We start from the raw sequence: 20,628 nt of genomic DNA, 5'->3' as shown, positions 1-20,628 counted from the left end.
TGCTAGGTTGCTTCAAAAGCAGCGTGGCCAGAAGGCCAAGGGAGGTGATTCTCCCCCTCAGTTCTGCTCTGGTGAGACCCCCCTGGAGCCCTGCGTTCAGCTCTCGGGCCCCCAGCACAGGAAGGACAGGGACCTGTTAGAGTGAGTCCAGATGTGGGCCACGAGGATGATCAGAGGGCTGGAGCACCTCTCCTATGGAGACAGGCTGAGAGAGTTGGGGTTGTTCAGCCTGGAGAAGAGAAGGCCCCAGGGAGACTTCATTGAGGTCTTCCAGTACCTAAAGGGGGACTACAGGAAAGCTGGGGAAGGACTCTTTGTCCAGTGTGTGTAGTGATAGGACAAGGGGGAATGGCTTTAAACTAAAAGAGGGGAGGTTTAGATTAGATACAAGATAGAAGTTCTTCCCTCAGAGGGTGGTGAGGCCCTGGCACAGGCTGCCCAGAGAAGCTGTGGATGCCCCATCCCTGGAGGTGCTCAAGGCCAGGCTGGATGGGGCTTTGGGCAACCTGCTCTGGTGGGAGGTGTCCCTGCCCATGGCAGGGGGTTGGAACTGGGTGGGCTTTAAGGTCCCTTCCAAGCCAAAGCATCCTATGATGCTATGTTTATGCAAATACCCATTTGTTATTGGTGTAATTTAGAAGAAGCTGTTCTAAGTGATTTGTTAGTCCCTGGAGTAGACTAAGTGGAAATTCTTCTCTTAGCAAGCCACTGGAGGTTGGTGATTTGGAAGTAACATCCAGAGGAAAGAACAGCTCCTGCATGGGTATCATGGCTATGGATTAGATTTGGTTCTGAGCAAATATATTGCTAAACGTTCCTATTTTTGTCCTTAAATTATAAAGCTTCAGAGATGAAGGCTGTGGTTTAGGGATTTTCTTTCTCTTTTCTCCCTTCTTTCTCTCATTAAAATGGGTGGGGAAACAAGACTGTTCATCTGAAGTCTGCATTAGGTTTCTGCTGTAAATGCTAGTGCAATCTATGCTAATTTAAGGCCAAAATGAACCGTCAGGAATATACTGTTATCCCTGATAGATTGAACAGTATGCGAGGTTTGGTGTAAATACAGCTATTTAATATCATGACACTATTGTTTTTTGCTTGCTTCCCACTTTTTTTGAGTGAATTAGCAATTTAAATTTATAAGCATATTTAAAGAGACCTGCTTTTTTATGCGTTGTTAATTATAAAAACAGAAAAGGTCAAGGTTCCTTTGGTTCCTACTGTCACATTTGTCAGCGGAGGGAAACATGCAGTGGGAAGCTTGTTGTAGCTGCCCTAAGCATTTAGTCTTTTCTCCCTTAATAATACCGCCTAGCAATTCACATGCTAATACCTAGCTTTGAGGTTTATGGTGGGAGTGTCTAAGGTTCTACTGTCCACAAATGAGGCTCTGTTCCTTCAGTAGCCTGATTGTTTCACATCCCTTGGGAGTATCCGTGTGCTGCCCCCAGGACCCTAGAACAACATGAGTGATGAAGTCCCTGGTGGGACTTAGGTCACTGACTCCATCTGAGAAACAGCAGCATTCACATGATGCCTGAAGCAATCTGTAATATTATGACTCTTCTTCTAATTCCTGCTACTGTTCGTGACTGAAGGAAAAGCAGAAATGGCTGAGCTGGTTTTCTCTTATTTTTCAAAGATTTAAATTGCATGGGGTGGTATTTTTTTTCCCCTCTGGGAGATGGAGAAGAGCAGATCCATCCTTAATGTGCCACATAAGCCATATTCACGCATTGCTGTGGCAGGCAGTTTTTATAGATGGTTTGTGGGACTGTGGAATTATTACAGCGTCAGTTAAAGTAGCTAAAAATTTCAGATTGGCATTTTACTACATCATGAAAATTGTGCTTGAAAAAGAATGCAAAAGGCAATAACTAAATTGTTACCTATTTATAGGTATCAGTATTGATACTATGATACAGTACTGGGTAAAAAAATAGCATCACGCTGAAAAAACACTTGCAGATTGTGAAGTACTTTGCTTACTGGAATTTACAGAAGGTTCTGAATAAGTGTGTTAACATATTAGGAAGTACTCCTTAACAAAAGGAATAAAATAAAATACATTGAGACATCAAAGTAAACATTCATTTGTTTTGATGGTTTACTAGATAATCCAGGCCTCCAATTTATTTATTTTTTTTTAATCCTGTGAATTAGCTGTCAGCAAAGACAGGAAGATGTGTGTTTATGTACAGCCATTTGCTGTCCAGAAAGAGAACAGAAATAGAAGTTGGAGAGTGGCAACAGTGCTAAGTAGGCTTTGGAAAACCTTCCATATAAAGCAAGATGGAGAAGGTTGGCACTTTTAAACTTTTTCCACTTTGAACTAGATGCAGAAGCTAGCCTTTATGAGGAAAGGGAATTGTGTGTTTTGTCTACCACTTTTAATGGAAGAGTGAAGCATGTAATGAGGTCAAAAAACCTCAAATATGTAAGAAGTTCTTTCTACGCGGTGTGTAATTAGTTGGTGCAATTAACTGACAAAAATATCTGAGCGATGAGGAGATACTGGTATTTCTACAACAAAAGATTAGATGCTTAAATGTGACCTATGTATGCAATACAGGAGTGACTTGAGTATTTTCGAAGTCCTTTCTGCTGTATAATCCTTGTGCTTCAGAACACAGGCGAAGTAGATGGAGCGACTGCAAACGCACGCTTGCGATCAGAGCTGTCCACCGTCGAATTTCTTGCACCTTCTGTCAAGCCATCTGCCACAGGCTAATGAATAGCCAGCGTGCTGGATTAGATGAAGCACTAATATGAGCTGTTCCGATAGCTCCCGCCTTGCTGGCAGTGGGAGCTCTGCGGTTAATGAGGCATTGAGTGAAATTGTTGAGGGCGGCGTGGTAAGGTGTTCTTGCTACGAGCACCGCGCTGCCAGATGCTGTTGAAAGAGGGGTGAAGAACCCACATCGCTGGTTTTGGGGCACGTTTCAGTGTTTTCTCATAAGCCTTCATTTCACAGAGGGACATCTCAGAAACCTCTGTCCCGTGCCCATTTGAGTGTCCTGAAGCATGTCCAGATACCTGCTTAACCTCCCTCAAAATACTGAAGGGAAGTTCTTCAGTTGCTTTTTTGTCCCAAACAAGACCATGTAAAATACACCTCTAATGTCACTCACGTGAGACCTGTGCCTTCCTCAGTTGGCACCAGAGGACCAGGACTCACTACAGCATCTCAGGCAGCACTAGATGTGTGTATGGGGGCAACTGAATCAAGTCCATGCTGGCTGTAAAATTGTTGTAAAATATCCGAGCCAAATAATCCCATTACATTCTGAAATAAGTCCTCAGAAATAGCATGAATAAAATACTGAAGTCAGAAATTTTATAGCATTAGATGCTTTTAATGAGACTAGAAGCATTATTAAATGAATTTTTAAGATAGAGGCTGCTGTACTGTAATTCTTTTAAAATTTGTCTGTATCCTCCATGTGGCTGGAAGGAGCAATCTCATTCAACATCACTGAGTGCATTAGGCTTTAATGTCAGTTTGGGCCAGATCCAGTCTGTTATGACAAGTAACCTTCTAGATTAAAAACATCTTAAAAGTTGGAACGTTCTCCTATCTATCTTTGAATAGATAGTGATGCCATTTTTAATCAAGTCTGAGCTATTTCATTTTGATTTAACTTCCATTTCATCTTAGCAGTCAGAATCCAGCAGTACTGTGTCCCGTTACTGTCTGACCTCTTCTTTGTTTTCAGCCTACAAAGTTTGAAAACTGTGTGTGTTAATGTGCGTAATGCGGATGGTGGCAGGGCAGAAAGGTGGGTAGGTGGTGGTGATTTTTAAAAATCAGATTAATCGAGCTTTTTCTTTTTACTATTGCAGAAAAACTCCCTCTAGCTTGCTTTATTTGACCTTAAACTTGTAGATACCAGGACTAGAATGCTGCTCTACAATTGAAGCAAAAGAATGCCAACAGTGAGTCTTCATCATGCTCCGTACGATTCAGAAAGCCTTCTGGATTTTGTTGCTGGTCAGATGGAAAAATCTGTTAAATGGGGAAATAATCCTTTCTGGCATAGCCTTGTTGTTAATGCTCATCACAAGAGTTTCACCACTTAACCACAAAGGTTGTAGAGGCTAGCTGGGGGTGATAGTGAGAGATAGCAAACAGCATTTTTTACATAACATCAAATGCCCAAGTTTGTTCAAGGGAAGATTTTTCAAGTGGCAGTTGGTTTTATTTGCTCTTATTTCAAATATTATTTTTTTCTTCCCTTAGGAAGTGTTTTCCTTATTTTTTAATTAAGTCAATCTAAATTTTATGACAGGTCTTGCCAACATGGTCTCATTTCAAGACGCTAATAGTTTTCAGTACTTCCAGCAGAAATCTGTTAGTGTTATCAATTAAATTATAGTGGTAAAGTTAAAATTCCTGTAGGTAAGCTAACACTGTTCTCTTTTTGGGTCAAAGTTGGTGCAGAATGTTTAACAATTGCAAGTTTACGCACTGAAACTTTACTTTCTTAGTTGTATGACATAAAACATCAATTACTAGAAGATGTATTTTAGTAGTACCATACTTCTAGACTTGTTTATATGTTATACTTAGGAAAGTGGCTAGATTTGAGGAAGACAACTTTCTGCTCCGTGTAGCATCCACCTCGTGTTTGGTACCAAAAGCTGAGAGCAAATGTTGGGGTTGCACACAGTATTCACGCAAAGAGGGCGTCGTGCGGAAGTGCTAATGGCAGAGCCACCGCCCATTCAGATTTGTCAGTAAACTTACATATGTGTTTTATGCAAAAGTGTCATAGGAGGCATTTTCACGTTAGTAGGTGGTGACCAGATGATGCTCTGAGGAGAGCAGTGAGGCTTTGTGTCCAAGCAGGAGCAGAGAAGCTGAAGGGAGGTGTGAGCGTGGCCCTGGTGCCCTCCCTCGCTGGCCTGGCAGCTTGTGGGTGTGGAGGGAGATGTGGGGTACACAGGGCCGATAGTTTTGTGTCTATCTACAGAAAACTGGTTAATCGAGCACATTGTGAGTCTGTGGATCACTGGGGATGACTCAAAATATGATATGGATGTGTGGTGACCTTGTCACTGATGGATGGGAAGAGATATTTTGAAAAGTGGAATTGCATGCATTTCTCAATGGTGTTTGAGGCTGCAGCTTTCTCAGGCAGGACATTAACATCAGCCTCCACTGAAGGCTTAAGATAAGGCATTTTTCTGTGTTCGTGCCTGATTGTCAGGGACCAGCAGGGACACCCAGAGCAGGCTGCCCAGGACCACGTCCAGGCGGCTTTTGGAGATCCCCAAGGAGGAGACCCCACAGCCTCTCTGGGCAGCCTGTGCCAGGGCTCCGTCACCCGCCCAGCACAGAAGTGCTGCCTGGTGCTCAGAGGGAGCCTCCTGGGTGCCCGGCTGTGCCCATGGCCTCCTGTCCTGGCACTGGGCACCAACGAGCAGAGCCCGGCTCTGTCCTCTCTGCACCCTCCTTCAGGGATGTAGGGACATGGAGGAGATCCCCCTGAGCCTCCTCTTCTCCAGGCTGAGCAGCCCCAGCTCTTCCAGCCTCTGCTCACAGCAGGGATGCTCCAGTCTCTTTGTCATCTTCATGGCCCAATATTTCACTCCCTCCCATATGTCCAGGTCTCTCTTGTACTGGGGGACCCAGAACAGGACCCAGCACTCCAGGTGCAGCCTCACCAACACTGAGCAGAGAGGAAGGATCACCTCCCTTGACCTGCTAGCAATGCTTTGCCAAATGCAGCCACAGATACCGTTATTATTCTTAGCAGCAAGGGCACAGTGCTGGCTCCTGTTCAACTCGGTGTCCAGTTTGCCAGGCAGGTCTGTGCATAGTCACAAAGCAGGTCCAGGATCGAGCCAGCAGGGCAGAGTCAGCAGCGTACCTGGTCAGGCACATGCACATGCGCCGTGTGGCTCAGGCAGGGACCGCAGGTAAGGCTCCAAGTCTCAGTGTAGCTCCCAAGCAAAAGAGGGAACCCCCGACAAGGTTTTCCCACCTCTTTCCCACACAGCTTTTCTCACAGCTCCCCTGCTGCAGCGCAGGCAGCTAACCCCTGGGAAGGAGGGGAAGAGGAAGTGCTCATGGTCCACACCTGGCCTTTGAATATCATCTTTGTACCTGGAGGAGATGGAAGAAGGCACAGCTGACTGCAGCTGTTGTGTTCTTAGACATACTCAGTGACAGCTGTGAGGCTCTGAAAATATGAATAAACTTCTAATCCAGTTTGTTTCCCGTTATCCTTATTTATATCGACCTTTGGGGACAGAGAAGGTGGATCCCTGTGAGGCTCCACAGGTGACTCGAGGAAGGAGCAGCACAAGGAAGCCCTGTGACTTGCTCAGCTCCATCACAGGAGGACAGCAGACACCTGCTCAGTACAAGCCTGGTAACTTGTTTTCAAGAGGCTGGAGTCCATTCATGATCACAAAAGACCCAAAGGGAAGATTCACCAAGGCTTGCAGATCTACAGAGGACAGTGGGGTCTTAGCCAAGCATGAACCACTAATGTTTTTTCTTTCTAAATAATATCCATTCTATGGCAACATCCTGAAGTTTCTGGTTTTGCGGTTCTTCAGAAAAATGAATTCCCCCTTTTTGACTTTTAACCAGGGTGAGGACGGTTATTGGTTAAGGAACATATCACAGAGGTCGTCATTGTAACAAGAACGATGAGGGGATGGTACGGCCTTTCCCAGTTAAGTCCTTAATGACCTTTCCAAGTATGCCTTTGTTTCCATGCTGGTAATACAATTGTCAGATTTCTGCATATTAAAGAAACTTTAGAAGTCACTGTCAGGATCAACGATATCCTCAAACGCATGGCTTGATCAGGTGGGGGAAAGGCGAGTGTGTTTGTGTGACAGAACAGCAAAAAAGCTGCTAGGAAAAGATGCATATAATTTTCCATCTTCTCAAAATAAATACATAATAATCCTAAAAAAACATGAAGAAAGGGAAAGAAAACATTGAAATAAAAGCTGTATCTCCTGTAGGTTGTCTAGTACTAAGAGGGCTCTCAGATGCGAGGACACTTTTAGTGTTCAGTTACTTACTGAGAAAAAGTGGTTTGGATCTAAACCTTAGTAGTGATTTTAAATGTTATGGTTGTTGAAAGGTGGACCATTTCCCATACATGTAAAATGAACTTAAAATAGATACTGCATCAGGACATAAAATTTACTCCTTTTCCATCCTGAGTTTTGCTGGTGGTTATTCAAAGCTATGTATTTATGCTCAGTAAGTAAAACAGGAACTGCCTACTTCTTAGAAAAATGTTATCATCTCGATCTTGCTAAGCAAACGAAGGTTTATTGTTATCCTGGAAGCTCCATGGTTCATGGTGCAGTAAGATAGGCATGGTGCGTGTCCATGGTCATGGTGTAATAAGGAGAATACCAAGTAATCCAGCAGCTAAATCTAATATTCGTTTACAGATTCACTGATTAAGGCTAGGAAATGAAGAATAGTGTTGCCATGGTGAAGTCTATACGATAAAGCCCAAGAAGAACAAGGTAGTGAATAATTGATACATGTCTAAGATTAGAAACGATCATTTACAGTGTGCTCTTCGGTGTTCATGTTTGGTTTTTACTTGAAAAGCCTCCGAGAAACATATTAGCATAGACTTGTGATAGGTTTTTGCATAAACTTTTAACCAAAGCACCCATGGCTCGTGTGTAAGAGTACACAAGTGTGGAGTTACTGCACTGCTAAGATTGAGAATTGAAGCCTAAAACAAAAAGTTCAAAACTGTGAAGCTTTTAATATGGAATCTCACCAGGCAACACATATTACTGTATTTGCTAAAAATACAACAGAAATAAGTGACAACGTGTGCCATAGGATTCAGTAGGATAGGTGGTAACCCTGTGCCTGTGTGCTTACCTCCTTGTGGTTTTAGGCTTGTTTAAAATAGCTCTAATTTAATTTTTTTAAGCTTTACACGAGAAGTAATTTGATAAAGTGTCCTAGGCCATCTTGAATTAAGGAACAGTACATATGAGTGTCCTGATAAAGCTGAAAGACCCACACACGTTCAGAAAAGGACAGCGATCTGCCGGCTGTTGCTAGAGGTTCATTTCTCTGATGGGAAGTAATAGAAAGCTATTTTCTGGGATAAACACCGTAGATCTGCTGGAGCAATAACTGAAGGCATCGTGCCTTTATAAACAGTTTTGCTTAATAAATGTGTCATTTATTTTTATAAACGTTACGGTTGAAGTCAGTGATTGTACGCAAGAGTTCTGAATACTGTCCAGCTGCCCTGTGGCAAACTTCGTCATAAATTCTTTTTTAGCAATCCGGGTAGTAAGAGGTATTTTTCATTAGTAAGTAGCCCTGTTAAAATAAATAAAATACATGCAGTTGGCTTGCATGCAACAGTCCTGAGGTTGGTGGTGGTGTTTTTCTGCTTGCAAGTTGAATATGATTAATCTTTTTTTTGTCTAAATAATGTGAAGTAATCTCCACAAAAGTACCATACATATAATTTCAAATATGTTTGTTTTCATTATTTTAATGCATTAAAGTTTGCAATCCGTCTTCTATTAAATGTCCCGTTAAAGCAAACACCTCTTCTTGCTCCCTAGGATATGTTATAATCAGGTTATGACCATATATTTACAATTTAAAAATGAGTTTATACAGTGTGCATCTCAACAGCTTCCCTTCCAGATTAATTGCTTCTTAACTGAGACATTGTCAGAAAGAATCCGAACTAATTCAATATTTACTGTGAAACAGTGATGGCAAACACCAGGGGATAGAACTGACAGATGCTTCAAAGATGGATGGCAAATACCAGCATCAGGCTCAATTGCAGTTATTTTATCACCCAGGATAAGTAGGAGCTGGATATAACACATAAGAAAAAGTTCAGATTTGCAATGCACGATGAGGTGTGCTTTGTGTCCTATGTTAATTTCTAAAGCTGCACATGCTCGCTGCACATCTTTCTGCTTAAAAGTAAGTGTCCTACCATTAAACCCTGCACGTGAATCAACACATACAAGCTGGGAGGAAAAAGAGATGGGTTGTCTTTCTTAAGCATAATGATGGAGGGTCATGGAAGGACTAAATGCGTATAAGTGTGGTCAGAATTGTTGTCAGCTGGCTAGAAAGCTGATTAAACATTCCTCTGTCCTGCAGGTAAACATATATAAAAATTATGTTGTCAGATCTGATGACTGTTGTCTGTCCCAGAACTGAATCAAATGTCTAACTCCAAAGTCACCAAAGGAAGTTTTGCCATGGTCTGCATAGAAGAAATCACATTCAAAACCTTTATGCTTTTAATGTTTTCATTCTATGCAGAAAGATTTGAAAATGGATTCATACTTCCCAGGGAAGAAGCTCGGAGCTGCTCGTCTGAAGCAATGAGCCATGTGTCTGGAACAGCAAGGCTTTGCATAATGGGCTCCTCCTCCCATAAAAGATCGCGATGTAGTTGCTGCTGGAATGATTGTGTTCTTTCTGCATTTATTCAGCATTGCATTAGATAATTAGAAAGGTTGGATTTTCCAGTTTGTTGAGGGTCTCAGACATACGTGCCCTACCTACTTCTGGTTTCCCCCATGCAATGGGAATGATATCAGGCCCTCTACCCCTACTAGTTTGGCTCTGAGCACTTGTGTATGGCTCAGACTGCTGAGCAGTGGGGAGACAGAAGGTGGAGGAGCCTTCACATCAGAGGTTTGCAGAGACAGCTGATGTGGGACAGGGTTTGAGGCTGACTGATCATTGCATTGTGTTATAAAATTACACGCAGCGAGAGAAAGCTGCGTATAATTGCACAAATATTGTGGAGACGGTTATTTTCCTTAACTAGTTTTTTGGAAATGTTGAAGTAACATCTCAGGAAAAAATGGGGTTATCAAAGCCTGGCTGCTGATGTGCACAGGCTTCCCACAAAGACAAAGGTGGTTATTTTCTTTTTTAATAGATTAATGAATGGTTCCGCCTGTATTTCAGCTGCCTGGTATTTGCTTCTTTTCCATTTCCATGGAGCCTAGATTTTTATTTCTATGCCTAATTTTCCTATAGGCTGCTGAGAACCAGTAAGTGATGTCCTTATACATTACCATCCATATGTTGTACACAAGAAAACATTAGCATTCAAGTTGCATGCATTTGTTAATAACCGTTCACGCTGTTTCCTTGTCAGTGGTTTCTTGCAGAAAAGCAGATAGTGCTGACTGTTGCAAAGCAGATAGCTCGGGTTTCTCTTTCAACACTTGAAACTACATTACTGAGGTAACTTTCTCCTGAAGTTTTTCCACCTATGTTGTTGTTTTTTATATACAATGATACAGGCATTTGTCAGAGGCTTCACTACCCCAGAGGAAGAGATGTGGACCTCCCTCCAAGCACAGTGTAGAAAAAAGAAGGCATCAAGAGCTCTGCTCAGTATTAATGCTTTTGAGAAAAGGATATTTGGTGGAGATAGATGTTCATTTTGTTTTGTTAGCGTAACTTTTGAATAGTGTTCTCTGCTTAATTCTGAAGCAGTTTTCTGGCAGTATGATTAACAGTGGTTTATTGTACGGCTGAAGAAAGCAATATTGATTGCAAGTATAAAGGCGCATTTAGAGATGCTTTCTGAATTGTTTAGTCTTCCTAAATGAAGTCATCTTTTAAAGAATTTTGCAACTGAAGGTCTTTTTTTTTAAAAAATTTACCCTATTGTTTTGGCAGTTTTTGTAATTCTTATTCAGAGTTCTTTGAGATTATGTCACACGCATGAGAGCTAGAAAGTGTACTAAAGGTATTGCTTAGCACTGTTATTATCAGGTTTGGACATCTGTGGTTTTGTATTTTTTTTTTGGTAGATTACGTTTGGAAACTTTGGCTCCAATAGCTCAAAATATTCACCTTGCATTGGGATTGGCTTGGGCGGGTGGGCATTAATTATGATAATAAGTAAGTGGGCAGCAAACTGATTGGTATTCCGAACTAAAAAAAAACATATGCTACTTCTCTTGCTGTCTTCATTATTCCCTCTGAAGTCCTTTATGTTTGCTTTACTATAGAGGCATAACAAGTGGCTGAGTCAATTGCACGTGTAGAACCTGTAAGTTGAGAGGAGGCCTTGCATGGTTGTTATTTATCTGTTATTAAATTCCTACATTATTTTTCTATATGAATAATAAAGAATGGAGGTGGAAAGAAAAAAAGTAATGCTGTACTACAGAATTTGTCTGTTAGACAAAGGAGATTTAAACTAAATTAAAGAGATGGCTAATTTTATCATATAAAGAAAAGGTACTGCCTGCAGTCTGTGTTCTGTTTGTTTTTTCCTTAAGCTTAGCTGGAAAAAAAAAACTTTACATACATGATTATCAGAAAAGGTTGTCTGGAAAATACATTTCTGTTCTACCATTCTGATACCCATCTTTCAGCTTGTTCTTTCTGCTGGTGTCTGCAAGAAAAAGTTCAGGTCTAAGTCTCGTTGCTCAGGGTGCTTTGTACAGATTGCCTAAGAGTTTCATCCAGAGTTTATTTGTTGAAGATTGTAGCGCCTGGGTCACTGAAGCTGATTGTGTAACTGAATGATCAAAAACAGTAAGGAGGGAGATCAGAAAAAAGCGAAACTTTTTGATGTCAGTTTAGAGACCAAATCGAATTAAAGCTAACAAAACAAAAACAGTAGTTCCTGTCCAAAAACTATTGCCCACAGCCCTATTACAGAAGCCTGCTGAAATATACCAGATTTTTATCCCCAATTAAAAGTATGATTGTTTTCATAACAGGATTAGTTTTTCATATTTGTGTTCAAATGCACCTCCCCTCTGGCTTTCTTCACCAAACCAAAATTGGATACGGGGCTGGACGTGCTTGCAATAGGACACAAAACTCTTCAAAGAAGACATCATTGTGCTGGTATCATGTGCCAGAAGTGTGCTGAGGCATTGTGCTGATCTGTAGTAACATCAGATTCTCCAGGACCAACATCCTATTAATCTTCCTTTTTAGCCATGTATAGAAAACTCCTTACCTTTTAACAAATTAAATGCTTTCCCCTCGTTATTTTGACTTAAAAAGCAATGAGTCCGCAGCTAGGCAATCACTTCCACTAGGAGTAAATCAGTGCTGATGCTGGAAACATCAGATCCCTTCATCCTGCATCTCTGCCTTGGTCCTGCAGCTCCCTTGTGCTGGCTGTGCTCAAGTCTTCCTGACAAAAGATGAAGGGTTGGGGTGGTGGTGTTGCTTTGTGTTTTATTTATTTATTTATTTGGTTGGTTTTGGTTTGTGGTGTTAGGATTTTTTTTGTTTGTTTGTGGTAGGTTTTTTCTTTGGTAATCCTCTATGTCAGGTTTTAGTGCCTTAAAAAAAGAAATCTGATTCAGTCTTACTTACTTTTGAAATCCTTGACAAAAACAGGCTATTCAAGACTTAGGGATGCTTTTGACATAAAATTTGCATAGTAGTAGTTTCAATAAGCTCTCATAAAATAGCCAGAGATGGGAGAGATTAAAAACAGAATGGGATGGTGTTTACTGATATTGATTTTCAAAGTTTTCATCGGTCTGGAGCTCTCTGGAGAGCCAGCGGGGAGCTATCAGTAACCACCGTGGGAGGCAGCAATCCAAGTACTGCTGCAGCACAGGCAAACAAGGTGATCCCAGCCCTCACTTTACAGTTTTTAGTAGTTGAGATTTATTCTGCATCGCTTAATGTATTAATAGAAAAGAAGACAAGTAAACGGTTTTAGGACCGCGGAATGTTATTAGCAAACTGCCTTTGCTAATAGTGATGTGGGCGTGCAGTCAGTAGGAAAGACGAACATTTGTGTCACAAATTGGATGAATGTTAAAAAAAATAATAATTTAAAAAAAATCACCTTATGTATGTTTGGTAAGAAACACTCTGTCAGATGGAGCTGTAGGGATCGTATAATAATGCATTAGAGGATAGTGCCTTAAGAGTATTGGTGTTTATCAGTCTGTTGCAGTGTGAAAGACATGTCTCAGACACTTCATGTAGCACATGCATCTAGACCCAGGAGGAGCTCCTTACTGTACAAAGGAGCATAGCTATCAGGAACGGCTCCCGTACAAAAGAAACATGTATGTTGGGCTGAGATTTGAGGCATAAATAAGGACTAATACTGGTCGTCTTTCAGAGTATGAGGAAAAGCAGGAGAACGGGAGGTGGACGCGCAGTGTGAGCTGCATTATGCAGGAATGTTCGAGCTGCCTTTTGGGGCTGTTTGCACCCATTCAGAGCTGCAGGCTGGTTGGCAAACCCAAGTGAGAAGCACCATGACTTGCTAGATACAGGCAAGTGATAGAGCTCTGCCTCTTCTGGCACCCAAACTGAACACTTTACATTGTGCTGCATAGGAACAACAGATTTGAAGCAAGCATAGGTATTCCAGACATGGCAATGTCCATGGGCTGAGTGCATCCCTACTGCCTGGGATGTAGTTTCTTCCTTCTGCCTTAAATACTTTTAAAAATGAAAAATACAGTGTTTGTTTGTTTGTTTTTAAAGGAATATAAGTGGATAACTTTCCCAGCTAAGCTTATACTCACCATGGTACCTAATCAGTTCTAGACATCATAGGAAGGGAAAGACAAAATAAGAGGAGTAGGGCAGGGGAAGCATCAAATAGAATCATTTTTATGAACAATGAAAGTGGTAGATGGCCAAATAGGTGGTGGTTTTTTGTGTGTGTGTGTGTGTGTTTTTAATAATGTTAGAAGTACTGCTTTCCTTGATTGTATCACAGAATATCTCTTTATACATGTCAAAAAGAATCTCTTTTATCATGTAATTGTGTCTAATTTTAAACAGCATAAATTTAGAATTTTTTTTTTGTTAATTTTAATCCTAAAATTCAGTCAACAGTGATTTTAATGTTCACCTTTTTTTTTTTTTTTTTTTTTTTAATTTAACATCTCAACATAAAGATAGTGATACTCAAACTTTCCTCTGCAAGTATTTAAAATAAACGGCTATTTTGCCAATAATTTTTTAACAAGAAATTTTGGTAAGTTGAAATGATTCAGTGGGAGGGGAAGGTTAGTGCCAGAATAGCAAAGTATTTACATGATTCTCTGCAGGGATTAACCTGTTCTCTGCATAAATTATTTCTCCTAATAATCATTATCATATTGTGATCTCAGAACTAATTACACCTTTGAGTGGGAAATATTTTAGCTGCCTTTGATTCGTTCTTCTGTGTTGCTTTTTACCTTTTTTTTTTTTTTTTTTTTAAATAAGTTACATTTCTGATTCAGAAAAACGGCATTTTCCCTTGTACCCACCAGTTCCTTCATCTCTTTTTCCTTTTTCCCTCGCTTTTAGTTGCAAAATGTGAGTGGTGCAGTTGCTGTTTTGAACCCCACCCTTGGATTTACTGGGTATATGAACCCCATTGCGTAAGAAACCTGTTACTGAGCAGGCTGCTGCAGCCCGAACCAGCCGGCTAGTGAGCAGCCAAGTTTTAGAGGAAATAATTTCTAACATTTACTGTTTGGAATCAGACCTTTCACAGATGGAGAAAAATAAAAGGAAAGGATATATTTCTTTTAAAATAACAAAACAGCTAAAGAAATGTTTGCCAGCAGGTTAAAGCAAGAATATGAGCGCCTGAAAATACCTGACAAAATAATAACTGCTGAAAATGGGGCGATAACATCATGAATTGCAAATGCTTGATTGCGTTTCTTCAGTTCTGAGGTTTGTGGATGTGGATTCACTTTGGGTTCACCTCTAGCTTCCAGACCGGTTGATGGCCTCAAATGAACTGTGCAGATTTCCTGAAATCGTTTCAGTTTTCTTCTGTGCAATAAATATTTGACTCTAATAACTGAGATCTTGATGTTCCAAGCCAAACTGATTTCTCCATCCCTGTTAAGTGGTAAAATATAACCTACACAAAGTAGAAGTGTGCGTGTAAATATTTGAAATAGGCTAGTAAATCTTTCTCACAAGCAGTACTGCAAATTTCCTTGGCAAAAGTTTGTGTGCATTTCAGTGTGCTCTGGAGAGTATAATCTGACCATCGGTTTTTATTAATGCCATTTTAAAGTTGATAAACACAGAAATATTAGGAGAGAATCATGTGAAGCTGCACGTGGGGAAGGAGAGAAGCAGAGAGGAGGGCCTGGGTGGGTGGTGAAATAACGGGGGGCAGATAGGATGCTGTGAAAACAAAACTAAGCAGATAGGAAACTGTAGAGAAAGCTTAAAGATGCAAAGTTAAGAGACGGCATTAGGAGAAGGGTTGTGATAACTGATGACATTTTTCTAAGAGTTATTTTTTTCCCTGTCATTAAACCTAGGGTCAGCTGAGAAAAGCTGTTTTGTTAATCCTGGTTAACTCTGGTATGAATTCTGGGCAGTGCTGGGTTCGGGACCGAGCTGTAGGTAGTAACTCGAGCAGTAGGTTGGAGGATTGAGCTGTAGGTAGTGACTCGAGCAGTATTATGTAGGACTGAAGCTGTAGGTAATGACTTGAGCAGCAGGTTGGAGGACTGTGGAATGGCCAGGCAGCAGCTCTTCTCCTCAGCACAGCTGGGCATGGGCTGCTTTCTGCTCTCCACTGGCGGTGGGCCCACAGTAGCCACAGCAGCCCCACTCGCCCCTGGGATGGCTTTGCTCAGGGGCAGCCCACAGCCCTCCTGCCTCCCCCAAGCCAGGGGACACCCCTTCTTCTCCATCCCGGCCCCACAGCTTCACCCTCCTTCCCCTGCGGCCCCCGGTGCAGCCGCACAGCTGCGAAGCCTTGAGCCGGCTTTGTGAGGCAGCAGCGGGGCCGAGGGCCTGCGGGCCTCTGCCTCTGGAAGCTGCACCATCTGGCCGCCCACCACAACGCCGCATGCAGGGTTTATATTTAGATCACCTTGTATCTGGCATCTGGACTTGTATTTATCTGCGTGCTTGATGACTACGTGCTTTGAGTGCTTTTTTTTGTGGGCGCTGTTCTCCATAACGTAGCAATTGGAAGTTCTCGGTTGCCACCGTAAAAAGTTGTTCCAGAAAAATTGTTGTGCTTTCTGTCCTGTCTGTTGTTTGTATGGGTGGGAGCTGCATATGAGGTGCCACATAGCGTCTATCAGAAATACCAGGTGGGCTGATGCATGACGTGTCCAGCAACACTGAGTACTGTGGTAGTAAGCAACTTTGTGCTGTGTATTTCAAGCTTGTATTTCAGTAGGGTTGGGTTTTGTTTGTTTGTTTGTTGGGGGGGGGGGGTGAGGGGATAATTTATTTATTTATTTGCTTTTAGTACGTGTTTCTGTAAAAGTCTCTGTGATAGCTTACGGACAAAAATGACACTTTGAGTACGTAAGGTAACGTGCTGCAAGGTGGCCAACAGAGGGTGCTGAAGTGATGCAGCTGTTGCCTTCACCACCGACTTTCATTTCCGAAGCACAATGTGTATTTTGACAAACCTCCTTGTTTTGGGGTGTTTTACCGGACAGCTGCAAGTTTTTGTGAACTGCAGTGTGTTCGCTGCATTTTCTGTGAACTTAATGCCATAATTTCCAGTGAACTTTTGAATATTTTATATTACAGAGATTATTTCAGAAATGGCCGTTAAGAAGTAATAGTTCTAATAAAAATATGTACCCACCTAGAGGATTTATTACTCTTTGTTACCTTTAAAAAGAGTTAAAAATGAAAATCCTGCATTTTTTCAGAAGATAAAGTTGGGCCCAGTGTAATTGCCAATAATCCCTTTAATTTATGCAAATGAAATTTAGACAACGTATGGCAAAGTTGTGCAATACTTTGCATTTAAACCATGTATATCCATACTGTACTCTATTTCAATGTGCCCATTTTTCTGTTTATCCTTACACAGGGTCTGGTTTCTGCACTGGTTGTGAAGGAGACTGTGCCCTTTATATACTGGATTGAAAGGGTGGTGTGTGTCTGCACATGCTTGTAACTTTTGGCTGGAGACTGCTTGGTTCAGCTTGCCCCTGTTCTTTGAAGTAAAGCATGTCCATGAAAGTCAGTATTTACAGCAGTGCCTGAGAGTCTGTTAAGGAAAGCACTCCCCTGCTTTCCTCTGGACCCTCCTCTTCCTCCCCACAAAGTGACAGATAATGGCTTCAGGCTGCAAGAGATTGAAAAGTGCCATTTATTACATGGATATGTGTAAACAGGTTATTGCTTTTAATAAACAGGAGGTACATTATTACACAGATGTGATGTATGACAGATTAAATCCAATGTCATATTGAAGATAACCCAAACTATTCAATTTTATTGGGATTTTTTTTTCTGGTTGGTTTAAAACTCAATAACCCATTTTTGTGCAAAAATCTAATCCATCTCTGACAGCATCTCACAGATGTGAGCGGACTTCTCAGCAGGGAGATGAGGAATAGAGCAGTTATAGGAACCTGTCAGATCTACGTTATGTCAGTTCTCATTTTTCAAAACCAAAAAACCTATCTAGACACTGGGACTTTTTAAATTAAAGCTTGAGTGTAACACACAAAAAGAGCAAAATTTGCAGAAAGTTTGACAAAGCAGATCTGAGCCTTTACTGTTCTATCTCTGTGACTTTTGACTCAGCTGCCAGGGTCTGATAGTTTTCTTAGCATTCAGGAAACTTGAATTGTTAACGGTAAATGTGGAACAAGAGAAGGAAAAAGAGAATTATCCCAACTTACAGGAATGCTTCTTAAGATGTGGGGAGAGCTACAATCATGTTTTTGTGGAAGACAATTGCAAAGGATTATCCAGAAGGAAAAAATCACCAAAGAGAGAGAAATAAAAATATTTAAGCCATTTAATAACGTACTGTGAAGTAGTGGGGGTGGTTTCTGTTATTAGGGGAAGGATGAGGAGAGGAAACAGGTTGTAATACACTGCCTTACGAGATAGTAGAAAACAGACTCTCATTTATTAATATCAGATCTTTAAATGAAGCACCGAGTCAAGCATTTCTCTGGGCTTAACAGGTCAAGTAACATTGGAGTTGGACTGTCCGGTTGGCTGCCATGGAGGTAGACACTTGGATGGAGATACATTGTTCAAGAGGCTGTTCTGGCTGCACTGTGGTTGTTGTCCTTAGAGGTTGTGAATCTCTGTCCTTGGAGATGCTTTAAAAGATGCTTTCGTTGGGTGAATTCCTGAGCAACTGAATCTCATATAGAAGTTAGCCTAGCTTTGACCAGGAGGTTGGATGAGAAAACCATTGGAGGTCCGTTCATTGGAGGTGCATTCCAATCTAGCTTGTTTTATGAGCCTGTGGAAGGACTGATGCAAGCAGACTGCTGGCTCACTCACTGAGAAAACAAATGTGCTCTGGGCTTCTCAGTATTTTCCTCAAAATACAGATAATTCCTTTTAAATGGGAGGCTTTTGGCTTCTAGGCACTTGGCTTTCGGAAGCAAATGAGGTGTCTTACTCATGTCACAGATCTGTGTAGCATTCAAACTGTCTTCATAGTTGTGAAATTCAGGTTGGCTTGATAATCCTGCATTATAGGCCTCTTGTCCGTGATGGACATCATCACGGGACAGCTCTCCAAAGTGTGGTCCTCCAGATGTGCTGCCAGTAGTTTTGAACACAGATGTGATGCAGATGGCATTGGGTGATCTTAAACTGAATTTAAAAATTAGCTGCTAGATGCCTATAAAAATACCATCTATATGTAGTCCTAATAGAGACCTTGCAGTGATCATGAGTAACAAAAGTAGATTCCTACTCTCAACATTTTGTTTTTCAAAGGCTGCACTCTATTTACTTATGCCTAAAGAATTACAGCATAACTGTTGCTTGCAGCTTCTGACCAGAAATCCAAAACGGAAAGGAAGGGAAGGAAAGGAAAAGTCGAGTTCACGTTGTCAATACCAGATAACTTAAAATATTTGTATATAAATTTTCTCCACTTGTTTTATGTCTGTATATGTCCAGAGGATGAACTCTTGGTAAGAAAGTATGCAATAATTCTTTTAACAGCATATTTTATGAAATATTTGGTAAATAAATACAATTTTAAGGTTACATTTTAAGACTTTGATTCTTTGTATTCTATACTGGGAGTAGTAATATACCATGTTGTCCAGGTGACTGAAATTTAACATGACTGTGATTTTTTTTTTCCCTAGGTAGTTGTGACAGTGCACAATGCAGAACAGTGATCTCCAGGAAGCAAGCAAGACAGCATCCATACTGCTTGCAGTTAACCCATCTCTGCCCGAACTAGAAAACTATTAATGGAAACTACACTGCAAAATTAAAGCATTAAGACAGATCGCTACTGGAAACTGTTGCTTCAAGGAAAGGTAAGGCTTTGTTTTAAGTTTTTAGGCTTCCTAAGTCCGAATGAGCTTTTTGTTAGCAAGAATCATAATGCATTCATAAAACAATAAAACTCACTTCTTATTGAATAAATGTGGCAATTATTAGCTATTTTTCAGTAAATCTTTTAAAACGTTTTGCATAGGTGGAAAATACAAAACATTATGCATTTTGAGATGTGGAAGCTTGCATGTATGGTTCTTGCTGAAAAGGACTGTGTATGTGAATTTAAGTATTTGTCAATGACAGTTTTGAGTGATTATTCTTAGGGACTCAAGTTAAAATTGAATTGTAAACCTGTATTAAGACTATCACATGCAGCATGAGATTATGCACATAGTATGCTACAAGCATTTATCAACTCATTGCCATAGCATCAGTGAAAGTTTGCAAACTGTTACCAGGAGCTGAAGAAACTTGTGGTTTTTAATTAGCGTGATACAGTGCAAGTGTTTTGTTAAACCCTTCCTGGGACTGAAATTCCAAACAAATGTTGGCTGTATTTGGTTTTGTAAATACCAATACTTTTGAAAATAGATTAATAAGCATTTTGCACGTACACGTAATAAGTAACCAAAATAAGTGCAATTGCTAGTGTGCATTTATATCTCAAGGAACCAGGAGAAAAATAGAAAACAACATGAGCAAAAATTCACCAGCCTCCTTCTCTTAAATAAACCAAATACTTTTTTCCTACTAAAAGGTTGGATAGTTTTTAACCTATCATTATTAAGCTCTAGTTAGTCCTTCTGTCGTATAAAAAATAAGATTTCATGGAGTCACTTAATTTTGCTCGGTAATTAGCTGTAAGTCACAGTAAATTATATTGTTAGCAGTATTTCTTCTGGAGTGCTGGCTTCCATAGTGCTCCCGATTCTGTTCCACTGAAGAGTGAATTATTTTCTTTTGCTTTTAAACAGCAGTACTATAAGGCTCTTGAAAAGGCCAGAGACTTTTCAGCCTGAGTAGTTATCTTTTTGTTCTTTGTTGATTGCTTCAATACAGATTTTCCCATTTTGGCTTTTTGAGATTTCTAGATCATGGTTTTAAGTACTTTGGGACAATTATATCATTTATTATTTAATATACTTTGTTGTTTTTTGTTTGTTTTTATTCTAAGACAATGCAGATCAAAACAAGCAGACAGATATGTCTGTGAGTACACAGATCTGTGTGTGTGTGATATGTATTGTAGACCTACATGGCCATTATGAAGCAGGGGATTTTCGTTGCCTAGATATGAGCTGTTCTGTGCAGGAAGGCTGCATACGTGCATGCTGACAAGAGAAGGGCTCCATATGGCTGAGTCTGTAAGTTCAGTCTGACTTGTGGTAGGGCTCTAAATCACATCTCTACAGCAGCAT

General features: G+C 40.7%; 1 protein-coding gene across 1 annotated transcript in view; it reads left to right on the top strand.

The window, feature by feature from the left end:
- FRY (FRY microtubule binding protein) overlaps nucleotides 1-20,628 on the top strand; it is a 235,655-nt gene that overhangs the window by 9,057 nt on the left and 205,970 nt on the right. The window contains exon 2 of the mRNA XM_035324770.1: nucleotides 19,072-19,248. The gene's annotated coding sequence lies outside the window, so the exon portion shown is untranslated. The remainder of the gene's footprint in view (nucleotides 1-19,071; nucleotides 19,249-20,628) is intronic.

The sequence above is a fragment of the Oxyura jamaicensis genome, chromosome 1 (genome assembly GCF_011077185.1).
Source record: "Oxyura jamaicensis isolate SHBP4307 breed ruddy duck chromosome 1, BPBGC_Ojam_1.0, whole genome shotgun sequence".
Lineage (NCBI taxonomy): Eukaryota > Metazoa > Chordata > Aves > Anseriformes > Anatidae > Oxyura > Oxyura jamaicensis.
This window is presented reverse-complemented; position numbering and strand designations above follow the sequence as displayed.